The following is a 13,880-nucleotide window of genomic DNA, read 5'->3' as shown; positions in this document are numbered from 1 at the left end:
CCAGCGATGCGGTCCCCGGCACTGAAGTCCCCAGAGCTGTTCCCGCTTCCAGCTCCTCAGGGCTGAATATTCAGTGAGTATAATGAGCGGTGATAAGGAGCCGGAGACGACATCGCTGGAGAGAAGTAAATATAGAAAATATTTTTATTAAAAAGACCCATATTTTCTAAGGTATGTTTTACACTGATGTCGCACGGATCACATCAGTGTGCGATCCGTGTGACATCCGTGCTGCCGAAGATACCTGCGTGTGTGCGTGCGGGGTCATGAAAAGTCACACGGTCTGTGTGCAAACATGGACGTGTGAGGCACATCATAGAATAACATGGGTACGTGTGACATCCGTGTTACAAAACGCATGTCACACGTACCTAAAACACGGACGTCTGAAACCAGCCTACAGGAGCGTGCAGCATCCGACAAAGTCGAGAAAAGCCGGATGTGTGAAACCACTAGCTTACCCCGGCTCCCGGCACACGTGTGCCTGAGCCGGCGTACGCTGGTAACCATGGTACACATCGGGTAACTATAGAAACCGCTTTGCTTAGTTACCCAATGTGTAACATGATTACTAGCTTACCCCGACTCTCGGCACACGTGTGCCGGAGCCGGCGTACGCTGTTAACCAGTGTACACATTGGGTAACTATGGAAATCGCTTTGCATAGTTACCCAATGTGTACCATGGTTACTAGCTTACCCCGGCTCCCTGCCCATTCAGATCGTTGGTCTCCCACTGTCAAACACGCAGATGCGTGCTGCACAGCAGGAGACCAACAAGCAAAAAATAAACCAGCACTGTTGCTTTGCATAGTTACCCAATGTGTACTATGGTTATCAGCTTACCGGCGTACGCTGGTAACAAATGGTACACAATCCTGTAACTATGGAAAGCACTTTCGTTAGTTACCCAATGTGTACCATGGTTACCACCTTACCCCTGGCTCCCGGCACATGTGTGCTTGAGCCAGCATACGCTGGTAACCATGGTACACATCGGGTAACTAAGCAAAGCGCTTTGCATAGTTACCCGATTGTGTAACATGGTTACCAGTGTACGCCGGCTCCCTGCCCATTCAGATCGTTGGTCTCCCACTGTCAAACACGCCGATGCGTGCTGCACAGCAGGAGACCAACAAGCAAAAAATGAACCATCATTATTCAAGACTTGCTGATTATATTATTATTCAATCTGCTAACCTACATACACATTCTAGACTACCCGATACGTTAGAATCCGGCCACCTTCTAGTTATTAATAATAAGGACAAGGGTTAGGTGTTTCGGTTTTTTCTGGTGTATTCCCATGCACCACTTCCCACCCAAAAAAAAATGTGTATACACTGCATGGTTTCTTTTTTTCTTGTCGTCCTCCTCCACCATATGAACAGGGTCTTTATGTAGATCTCGCTCCACACTTTAAGGGCCATTATCACCTTGGGGGACTCAGAAAGTCCTTTTTGAACCAGGGCTTCCACCCAAGAGCAACTGAAAACCAGATTACAAAAGCCACCAGAATATCAAGAAACCATCTCCTACATTACAAATCTAGAGAAGAAAACAACCGGGTCCCTCTTGTAGTCACCTACAATCCACATCTGGAGGTGTTTAGAGGAGCTGCACGGAAACTACAACCATTACTGCAAAAAGATGCACCATTACAATCTATTTTTCCAGACCCCCCACGTCTGTGCTTAATTCAGCCCCGAACTATTAACCCCTTACATCTCGCTGCCAAAATCTAGCAGCGAGATGTATATGCGCGCCGCCATTATGATCACCTACCCCGCCCCCATCGGAAGTCACGTGACATGATCACGTGACTTCCCGTGGTTACCATGGTAGCACAGGATCATGTGATGACGCCTGTAGCTAACATGAGTCATTTTCTCTCAATGCCGGAATTGAAAGTAAAGCAGCATATCTTCAGATCTAAGCTCTGTAGCTGTGATCTGGAGATATGGAGGAGCGATCGGATTGCTGATCCTTATAGTCCTCTAGGGGACCAAGTAAAATAAAAAAAAAAAAAAGTTTAAAAAAATAAAATAAAAAAAAACTAAGAGTTCAAATCACCCCCTTTCACCCCATTGAAAATTAAAATATTAAAAAAATAAACACATTTGGTATCGCCGCGTTCAAAAATACCTGATCTATCAAAATATAAAATCAGTTAATCTGATCGTTAAACGACATAGCGGCAAAAAAATTCCAAATGCCAAAATTGCGGTATCTTGGTCACTGCAAATTTTGCGCAAAATGCAATAACAGGCGATCAAAATGTAGCATCTGCGCAAAAATGGTAGTTAAAAACCTCAGCTCAAGATGCAAAAAATAAGCCATTGTGTTGCCCCCGCGTCAGCAGCCTGCCGCCGCTCGAGGGGTCTCCGGACCTGGGGGTCACACGGCTACTCGGAATAAAGGGGGTTATTTACAGGGAATTGTTTGGACAGTTCGTAACGCCACCCGTAGTGCGTGGTAAGATGAAGTACCACTGCTGCAATGGGGAGTACCCGGTGGCGATGGTGGGGGCAGCCAGATGTTTAACGCCTCCACGGGTAGGGGAAAATGCCCCGGGACTCGGTGTAGATGACGGGGAGGTGCCGTTGGGACGGTCAGGGATCACTTAAGTACTCACTCCAGTAACGCTGACACCGACAACTGTGGTAAACTAAAGTTCTTAATATCGCTGCAGCAGGGCGTGAGCACGTCTGGATCCCGTGCCTGTTGGTGTTGCTTGTTAGCCTGTGGCCTTTTCCGTGGCACCTTACTTCTAACTGGCCCCTCTAGCATAGAACTATCGGGTCCCGCTCACCAGTGTGGCTAACTGGGTGAGCTTGCTCTCAGGGTTCACGCTTGGGATTTTCTGGACTATGTAGTGGCAAAGTCCTACCCCCCTCGTTGCGCTAGTACCCCAATTTTGGAGCAGGTGGAGAACGGATCTTGAAGGCTCTGTCCTCGTCGGGTAAATTGCCAAGACGCCTGAAGCTCCTTCCTGACCTAGGGTCCACGTACCCCGTCGTGCCCTGGCCCCTGCCCAGTGATGGCCGCCGGTTGTCCTTTTCGATAGTCCGTGCCCCTTGTCACGATCCTCTGCGACCGGGGTCCAGCTCCTACTAGGCTCAGACCAACGTCTGCCACCTAGTAGTCTCAAGGAGCCCAGCTCCTGACCTCCTCTCACTTTCCCCTCCAACACTACACTGTTCTGCTCCTGACCTCCCTTTAACCGACCCCCCCAAGTGGGCGACCCTATTCCACTCAGGCCGTCCACTGGTGTGTCTGGTGGGTGTGGAGCAGAGTGTTCCTTGGATTTTGATTGTTCTTGGCAACACCAAAGGTCAGGAACCCGTAATCAAGGAGGATGCGGATACTGTGCAGAAGGGCAGATTGCACCATACCCTGTGACCACCCGATAGGCCAGAGCATCACACCGTCACTGATCCATACATCCCGAAAAATGAGAACGCTATGGGTTTTGGAAAATGGCGCAAAACGTGCACCACTTTTTTTTTTACAAAATTGTGTTGTTTTTTTTTTAACCCCTTAGATACAAGTAAACCTATACATATTTGGTGTTTACGAACTCGCACCGACCTGAGGCATCACACCCACACATCAGATTTACCATATAGTGAATACCGTGAATAAAATATCCCAAAAACTATTGTGCCATCACACACATAAAAACGTTATGGCTCTCGGAAGAAGGGGAGCAAAAAAAAAGCCCGGGGGTGAAGGGGTTAACCACTTCTTTCCAGAGCTTGCTTCCTTCTCTCTGCGCTTCCTATAGAAGCCGCCCGCTCTTTATATACTTCTCCCCTCAGCACAAGCTCCACCCCCTCTGATCACATGATCACCGTAAAGATCCTTCATCCACCACTTATACCCTTCTGCTGAGCTCCGCCCACTCACGTGACTGGTCACATGGTGATGACATCATCACAGGTCCTTCATCTATTCACATCTTACGGCAGAAGGGTAACAGCTAAATAACAAAACGTCAAAAAGACAAAGGCGATCACCTGACATCCTGCGTCACGTGACACCTGCGCTGCACAAGATCCTTCCAGAGAGCACCGGAGACACCGGAGGAAAGGTAACATGGAGGATAGGGGACACAGACACTGTGCAGCGGCAGCTGGGGGCTACACACGTCTGTACCTGCCTCCACACACATACTCTCCTAGTAACGCACACTAGTGTGCCACATGACCCCCATACTGCCCCCACACACAGTATAATACCCCCATACTGCCCCCACACACAGTATAATACCCCCATACTGCCCCCACACACAGTATAATACCCCCATACTGCCCCCACACACAGTATAATACCCCCATACTGCCCCCCACACACAGTATAATACCCCCATACTGCCCCCACACACAGTATAATACCCCCATACTGCCCCCACACACAGTATAATACCCCCATACTGCCCCCACACACAGTATAATACCCCCATACTGCCCCCACACACAGTATAATACCCCCATACTGCCCCCACACACAGTATAATACCCCCATACTGCCCCCCACACACAGTATAATACCCCCATACTGCCCCCACACACAGTATAATACCCCCATACTGCCCCCACACACAGTATAATACCCCCATACTGCCCCCACACACAGTATAATACCCCCATACTGCCCCCACACACAGTATAATACCCCCATACTGCCCCCACACACAGTATAATACCCCCATACTGCCCCCACACACAGTATAATACCCCCATACTGCCCCACACACAGTATAATACCCCCATACTGCCCCCACACACAGTATAATACCCCCATACTGCCCCCACACACAGTATAATACCCCCATACTGCCCCCACACACAGTATAATACCCCCATACTGCCCCCACACAGTATAATACCCCCATACTGCCCACACACACAGTATAATACCCCCATACTGCCCCACACACAGTATAATACCCCCATACTGCCCCCACACACAGTATAATACCCCCATACTGCCCCCCACACACAGTATAATACCCCCATACTGCCCCCACACACAGTATAATACCCCCATACTGCCCCACACACAGTATAATACCCCCATACTGCCCCCACACACAGTATAATACCCCCATACTGCCCCCACACACAGTATAATACCCCCATACTGCCCCCACACACAGTATAATACCCCCATACTGCCCCCACACACAGTATAATACCCCCATACTGCCCCACACACAGTATAATACCCCCATACTGCCCCCACACACAGTATAATACCCCCATACTGCCCCCACACACAGTATAATACCCCCATACTGCCCCACACACAGTATGATGCCCCCATACTGCCCCCACACAGTATAATACCCCCATACTGCCCACACACAGTATAATACCCCCATACTGCCCCCACACACAGTATAATACCCCCATACTGCCCCCACACAGTATAATACCCCCATACTGCCCACACACACAGTATACTACCCCCATACTGCCCCCACACACAGTATAATACCCCCATACTGCCCCCACACACAGTATAATACCCCCATACTGCCCCCACACAGTATAATACCCCCATACTGCCCACACACACAGTATACTACCCCCATACTGCCCCCACACACAGTATAATACCCCCATACTGCCCCCACACACAGTATAATACCCCCATACTGCCCCCACACACAGTATAATACCCCCATACTGCCCCCACACACAGTATGATGCCCCCATACTGCCCCCACACAGTATAATACCCCCATACTGCCCACACACAGTATAATACCCCCATACTGCCCCCACACACAGTATAATACCCCCATACTGCCCCCACACAGTATAATACCCCCATACTGCCCACACACACAGTATACTACCCCCATACTGCCCCCACACACAGTATAATACCCCCATACTGCCCCCACACACAGTATAATACCCCCATACTGCCCCCACACACAGTATAATACCCCCATACTGCCCCCACACACAGTATAATACCCCCATACTGCCCCCACACACAGTATAATACCCCCATACTGCCCCCACACACAGTATAATACCCCCATACTGCCCCCACACACAGTATAATACCCCCATACTGCCCCCACACACAGTATAATACCCCCATACTGCCCCCACACACAGTATAATACCCCCATACTGCCCCCACACACAGTATAATACCCCCATACTGCCCCCACACACAGTATAATACCCCCATACTGCCCCCACACACAGTATAATACCCCCATACTGCCCCCACACACAGCATAATACCCCCATACTGCCCCCACACACAGTATAATACCCCCATACTGCCCCCACACACAGTATAATACCCCCATACTGCCCCCACACACAGTATAATACCCCCATACTGCCCCCACACACAGTATAATACCCCCATACTGCCCACACACACAGTATACTACCCCCATACTGCCCCCACACACACATACTCTCCTAGTAACGCACACTAGTGTGCCACATGACCCCCATACTGCCCCCACACACAGTATAATACCCCCATACTGCCCCACACACAGTATAATACCCCCATACTGCCCCCACACACAGTATAATACCCCCATACTGCCCCCACACACCGTATAATACCCCCATACTGCCCACACACACAGTATACTACCCCCATACTGCCCCCACACACAGTATAATACCCCCATACTGCCCCACACACAGTATAATACCCCCATACTGCCCCACACACAGTATAATACCCCCATACTGCCCCACACACAGTATAATACCCCCATACTGCCCCCACACACAGTATACTACCCCCATACTGCCCCCACACACAGTATGATACCCCCATACTGCCCACACACACAGTATACTACCCCCATACTGCCCCCACACACACAGTATACTACCCCCATACTGCCCCCACACACAGTATACTACCCCCATACTGCCCCCACACACAGTATGATACCCCCATACTGCCCCCACACACAGTATACTACCCCCATACTGCCCCCACACACAGTATGATACCCCCATACTGCCCACACACACAGTATACTACCCCCATACTGCCCCCACACACAGTATAATACCCCCATACTGCCCCACACACAGTATAATACCCCCATACTGCCCCACACACAGTATAATACCCCCATACTGCCCCACACACAGTATAATACCCCCATACTGCCCCACACACAGTATAATACCCCCATACTGCCCCACACACAGTATAATACCCCCATACTGCCCCCACACACAGTATAATACCCCCATACTGCCCCACACACAGTATGATACCCCCATACTGCCCACACACACAGTATACTACCCCCATACTGCCCCCACACACAGTATGATACCCCCATACTGCCCACACACACAGTATACTACCCCCATACTGCCCCCACACACAGTATAATACCCCCATACTGCCCCACACACAGTATAATACCCCCATACTGCCCCCACACACAGTATAATACCCCCATACTGCCCCCACACACAGTATAATACCCCCATACTGCCCCACACACAGTATAATACCCCCATACTGCCCCCACACACAGTATAATACCCCCATACTGCCCCACACACAGTATAATACCCCCATACTGCCCCACACACAGTATAATACCCCCATACTGCCCCCACACACAGTATAATACCCCCATACTGCCCCCACACACAGTATAATACCCCCATACTGCCCCACACACAGTATAATACCCCCATACTGCCCCACACACAGTATAATACCCCCATACTGCCCCCACACACAGTATAATACCCCCATACTGCCCCCACACACAGTATAATACCCCCATACTGCCCCCACACACAGTATAATACCCCCATACTGCCCCCACACACAGTATAATACCCCCATACTGCCCCACACACAGTATAATACCCCCATACTGCCCCACACACAGTATAATACCCCCATACTGCCCCCACACACAGTATAATACCCCCATACTGCCCCCACACACAGTATAATACCCCCATACTGCCCCCACACACAGTATGATGCCCCCATACTGCCCCCACACACAGTATGATGCCCCCATACTGCCCCCACACACACATACTCTCCTAGTAACGCACACTAGTGTTCCACATGCCCCCCATACTGCCCCCACACACAGTATAATACCCCCATACTGCCCCCACACACAGTATAATACCCCCATACTGCCCCCACACAGAATGATGCCCCCATACTGCCCACACACACACAGTATAATACCCCCATAGTGCCCCCACACACAGTATGATGCCCCCATAGTGCCCCCACACACAGTATGATGCCCCCATAGTGCCTCCCACACAGTATGATGCCCCCATAGTGCCTCCCACACAGTATGATGCCCCCATAGTGCCTCCCACACAGTATGATGCCCCCATAGTGCCTCCCACACAGTATGATGCCCCCATAGTGCCTCCCACACAGTATGATGCCCCCATAGTGCCTCCCACACAGTATGATGCCCCCATAGTGCCTCCCACACAGTATGATGCCCCCATAGTGCCTCCCACACAGTATGATGCCCCCATAGTGCCTGCCACACAGTATGATGCCCCCATAGTGCCTCCCACACAGTATGATGCCCCCATAGTGTCTCCCACACAGTATGATGCCCCCATAGTGCCTCCCACACAGTATGATGCCCCCATAGTGCCTCCCACACAGTATGATGCCCCCATAGTGCCTCCCACACAGTATGATGCCCCCATAGTGCCTCCCACACAGTATGATGCCCCCATAGTGCCTCCCACACAGTATGATGCCCCCATAGTGCCTCCCACACAGTATGATGCCCCCATAGTGCCTCCCACACAGTATGATGCCCCCATAGTGCCTCCCACACAGTATGATGCCCCCATAGAGCCTCCCACACACAGTATGATGCCCCCATTGTGCCTCCCACACACAGTATGATGCCCCCATAGTGCCTCCCACACAGTTTGATGCCCCCATAGTGCCTCTCACACAGTATGATGCCCCCATAGTGCCTCCCACACAGTATGATGCCCCCATAGTGCCTCCCACACAGTATGATGCCCCCATAGGGCCTCCCACACAGTATGATGCCCCCATAGGGCCTTCCACACAGTATGATGCCCCCATAGGGCCTTCCACACAGTATGATGCCCCCATAGGGCCTTCCACACAGTATGATGCCCCCATAGGGCCTTCCACACAGTATGATGCCCCCATAGGGCCTTCCACACAGTATGATGCCCCCATAGGGCCTTCCACACAGTATGATGCCCCCATAGGGCCTCCCACACAGTATGATGCCCCCATAGGGCCTCCCACACAGTATGATGCCCCCATACTGCCCCCACACACAGTATAATGCCCCCATACTGCCCCCACACACAGTATGATGCCCCCATACTGCCCCCACACACAGTATGATGCCCCCATACTGCCCCCACACACACATACTCTCCTAGTAACGCACACTAGTGTTCCACATGCCCCCCATACTGCCCCCACACACAGTATAATACCCCCATACTGCCCCACACACAGTATAATACCCCCATACTGCCCCCCACACAGTATGATGCCCCCATACTGCCCCCCCACACACAGTATGATGCCCCCACACACAGTATAATACCCCCATACTGCCCCACACACAGTATGATGCCCCCATACTGCCCCCACACACAGTATGATGCCCCCATACTGCCCCCACACACAGTATGATGCCCCCATACTGCCCCCACACACAGTATGATGCCCCCATACTGCCCCCACACACATTATGATGCCCCCATACTGCCCCCACACACAGTATAATACCCCCATACTGCCCCCACACACAGTATAATACCCCCATAGTGCCCCACACACAGTATGATGCCCCCACACACAGTATGATGCCCCCATAGTGCCCCACACACAGTATAATACCCCCATACTGCCCCACACACACAGTATAATACCCCCATAGTGCCCCACACACAGTATGATGCCCCCATACTGCCCCCACACACAGTATGATGCCCCCATACTGCCCCCACACACAGTATGATGCCCCCATACTGCCCCCACACACAGTATGATGCCCCCATACTGCCCCCACACACAGTATGATACCCCCATACTGCCCCCACACACATTATGATGCCCCCATACTGCCCCCACACACAGTATAATACCCCCATACTGCCCCCACACACAGTATAATACCCCCATAGTGCCCCACACACAGTATGATGCCCCCACACACAGTATGATGCCCCCATAGTGCCCCACACACAGTATAATACCCCCATACTGCCCCGACACACACAGTATAATACCCCCATACTGCCCCCACACAGAATGATGCCCCCATACTGCCCACACACACAGTATAATACCCCCATACTGCCCCCACACACAGTATGATGCCCCCATAGTGCACCCACACACAGTATGATGCCCCCATAGTGCCTCCCACACAGTATGATGCCCCCATAGTGCCTCCCACACAGTATGATGCCCCCATAGTGCCTCCCACACAGTATGATGCCCCCATAGTGCCTCCCACACAGTATGATGCCCCCATAGTGCCTCCCACACAGTATGATGCCCCCATAGTGCCTCCCACACAGTATGATGCCCCCATAGTGCCTCCCACACAGTATGATGCCCCCATAGTGCCTCCCACACAGTATGATGCCCCCATAGTGCCTCCCACACAGTATGATGCCCCCATAGTGCCTCCCACACAGTATGATGCCCCCATAGTGCCTCCCACACAGTATGATGCCCCCATAGTGCCTCCCACACAGTATGATGCCCCCATAGTGCCTCCCACACAGTATGATGCCCCCATAGTGCCTGCCACACAGTATGATGCCCCCATAGTGCCTCCCACACAGTATGATGCCCCCATAGTGCCTCCCACACAGTATGATGCCCCCATAGTGCCTCCCACACAGTATGATGCCCCCATAGTGCCTCCCACACAGTATGATGCCCCCATAGTGCCTCCCACACAGTATGATGCCCCCATAGTGCCTCCCACACAGTATGATGCCCCCATAGTGCCTCCCACACAGTATGATGCCCCCATAGTGCCTCCCACACAGTATGATGCCCCCATAGTGCCTCCCACACAGTATGATGCCCCCATAGTGCCTCCCACACAGTATGATGCCCCCATAGTGCCTCCCACACAGTATGATGCCCCCATAGTGCCTCCCACACAGTATGATGCCCCCATAGTGCCTCCCACACAGTATGATGCCCCCATAGTGCCTCCCACACAGTATGATGCCCCCATAGTGCCTCCCACACAGTATGATGCCCCCATAGTGCCTCCCACACACAGTATGATGCCCCCATAGTGCCTCCCACACACAGTATGATGCCCCCATTGTGCCTCCCACACACAGTATGATGCCCCCATAGTGCCTCCCACACAGTATGATGCCCCCATAGTGCCTCTCACACAGTATGATGCCCCCATAGTGCCTCTCACACAGTATGATGCCCCCATAGTGCCTTCCACACAGTATGATGCCCCCATAGTGCCTTCCACACAGTATGATGCCCCCATAGGGCCTCCCACACAGTATGATGCCCCCATAGGGCCTCCCACACAGTATGATGCCCCCATAGGGCCTCCCACACAGTATGATGCCCCCATAGGGCCTCCCACACAGTATGATGCCCCCATAGGGCCTCCCACACAGTATGATGCCCCTATAGGGCCTTCCACACAGTATGATGCCCCCATAGGGCCTTCCACAAAGTATGATGCCCCCATAGGGCCTTCCACACAGTATGATGCCCCCATAGGGCCTTCCACACAGTATGATGCCCCCATAGGGCCTTCCACACAGTATGATGCCCCCATAGGGCCTTCCACACAGTATGATGCCCCCATAGGGCCTCCCACACAGTATGATGCCCCCATAGGGCCTCCCACACAGTATGATGCCCCCATAGGGCCTCCCACACAGTATGATGCCCCCATAGGGCCTTCCACACAGTATGATGCCCCCATAGGGCCTCCCACACAGTATGATGCCCCCATAGGGCCTCCCACACAGTATGATGCCCCCATAGGGCCTCCCACACAGTATGATGCCCCCATAGGGCCTCCCACACAGTATGATGCCCCCATAGGGCCTCCCACACAGTATGATGCCCCCATAGGGCCTCCCACACAGTATGATGCCCCCATAGGGCCTCCCACACAGTATGATGCCCCCATAGGGCCTCCCACACAGTATGATGCCCCCATAGTGCCCCCACACAGTATGATGCCCCCATAGTGCCTCCCACACAGTATGATGCCCCCATAGTGCCTCCCACACAGTAGGATGCCCCCATAGTGCCTCCCACACAGTAGGATGCCCCCATAGTGCCTCCCACACAGTAGGATGCCCCCATAGTGCCTCCCACACAGTTTGATGCCCCCATAGTGCCTCCCACACAGTATGATGCCCCCATAGTGCCTCCCACACAGTATGATGCCCCCATAGTGCCTCCCACACAGTATGATGCCCCCATAGTGCCTCCCACACAGTATGATGCCCCCATAGTGCCCCCACACAGTATGATGCCCCCATAGTGCCCCCACACAGTATGATGCCCCCATAGTGCCCCCACACAGTATGATGCCCCCATAGTGCCTCCCACACAGTATGATGCCCCCATAGGGCCTCCCACACAGTATGATGCCCCCATAGGGCCTCCCACACAGTATGATGCCCCCATAGTGCCTCCCACACAGTATGATGCCCCCATAGGGCCTCCCACACAGTATGATGCCCCCATAGTGCCTCCCACACAGTATGATGCCCCCATAGTGCCTCCCACACAGTATGATGCCCCCATAGTGCCTCCCACACAGTATGATGTCCCCATAGTGCCTCCCACACAGTATGATGCCCCCATAGTGCCTCCCACACAGTAGGATGCCCCCATAGTGCCTCCCACACAGTAGGATGCCCCCATAGTGCCTCCCACACAGTTTGATGCCCCCATAGTGCCTCCCACACAGTAGGATGCCCCCATAGTGCCTCCCACACAGTTTGATGCCCCCATAGTGCCTCCCACACAGTATGATGCCCCCATAGTGCCTCCCACACAGTATGATGCCCCCATAGTGCCTCCCACACAGTATGATGCCCCCATAGTGCCTCCCACACAGTATGATGCCCCCATAGTGCCCCCACACAGTATGATGCCCCCATAGTGCCCCCACACAGTATGATGCCCCCATAGTGCCCCCACACAGTATGATGCCCCCATAGTGCCTCCCACACAGTATGATGCCCCCATAGGGCCTCCCACACAGTATGATGCCCCCATAGTGCCTCCCACACAGTATGATGCCCCCATAGGGCCTCCCACACAGTATGATGCCCCCATAGTGCCTCCCACACAGTATGATGCCCCCATAGTGCCTCCCACACAGTATGATGCCCCCATAGTGCCTCCCACACAGTATGATGCCCCCATAGTGCCTCCCACACAGTATGATGTCCCCATAGTGCCTCCCACACAGTATGATGCCCCCATAGTGCCTCCCACACAGTATGATGTCCCCATAGTGCCTCCCACACAGTATGATGCCCCCATAGTGCCTCCCACACAGTTTGATGCCCCCATAGTGCCACACACACACACACAGTATGATGCCCCCATAGTGCCTCTCACACAGTATGATGCCCCCATAGTGCCTCTCACACAGTATGATGCCCCCATAGGGCCTCCCACACAGTATGATGTCTGCATAGTGCCCCAACACACGTGGATGCCTCCATAGTGTCCCACACACAGTGTGAAGCTCCCATTATGCCCCACACACAGAATGATGCCCTCATAGTGCCCCACACACGTGGTGATGCCTCCATAGTTCCCCACACAGTATGATGC

At 52.8% G+C, this 13,880-nt stretch overlaps 2 protein-coding genes across 2 annotated transcripts in view; both read left to right on the top strand.

The window, feature by feature from the left end:
* LOC142316921 (uncharacterized) overlaps window positions 1-13,880 on the top strand; it is a 282,067-nt gene that overhangs the window by 55,822 nt on the left and 212,365 nt on the right. The window lies entirely within an intron of this gene.
* LOC142316920 (gastrula zinc finger protein XlCGF66.1-like) overlaps window positions 3,937-13,880 on the top strand; it is a 29,223-nt gene continuing 19,279 nt past the window's right edge. The window contains exon 1 of the mRNA XM_075352698.1: window positions 3,937-4,092. The gene's annotated coding sequence lies outside the window, so the exon portion shown is untranslated. The remainder of the gene's footprint in view (window positions 4,093-13,880) is intronic.

The sequence above is a fragment of the Anomaloglossus baeobatrachus genome, chromosome 6, assembly GCF_048569485.1.
Source record: "Anomaloglossus baeobatrachus isolate aAnoBae1 chromosome 6, aAnoBae1.hap1, whole genome shotgun sequence".
Lineage (NCBI taxonomy): Eukaryota > Metazoa > Chordata > Amphibia > Anura > Aromobatidae > Anomaloglossus > Anomaloglossus baeobatrachus.
The sequence above is the reverse complement of the archived record's forward strand: the minus strand, read 5'-3'. Positions and strand labels throughout refer to the sequence as shown.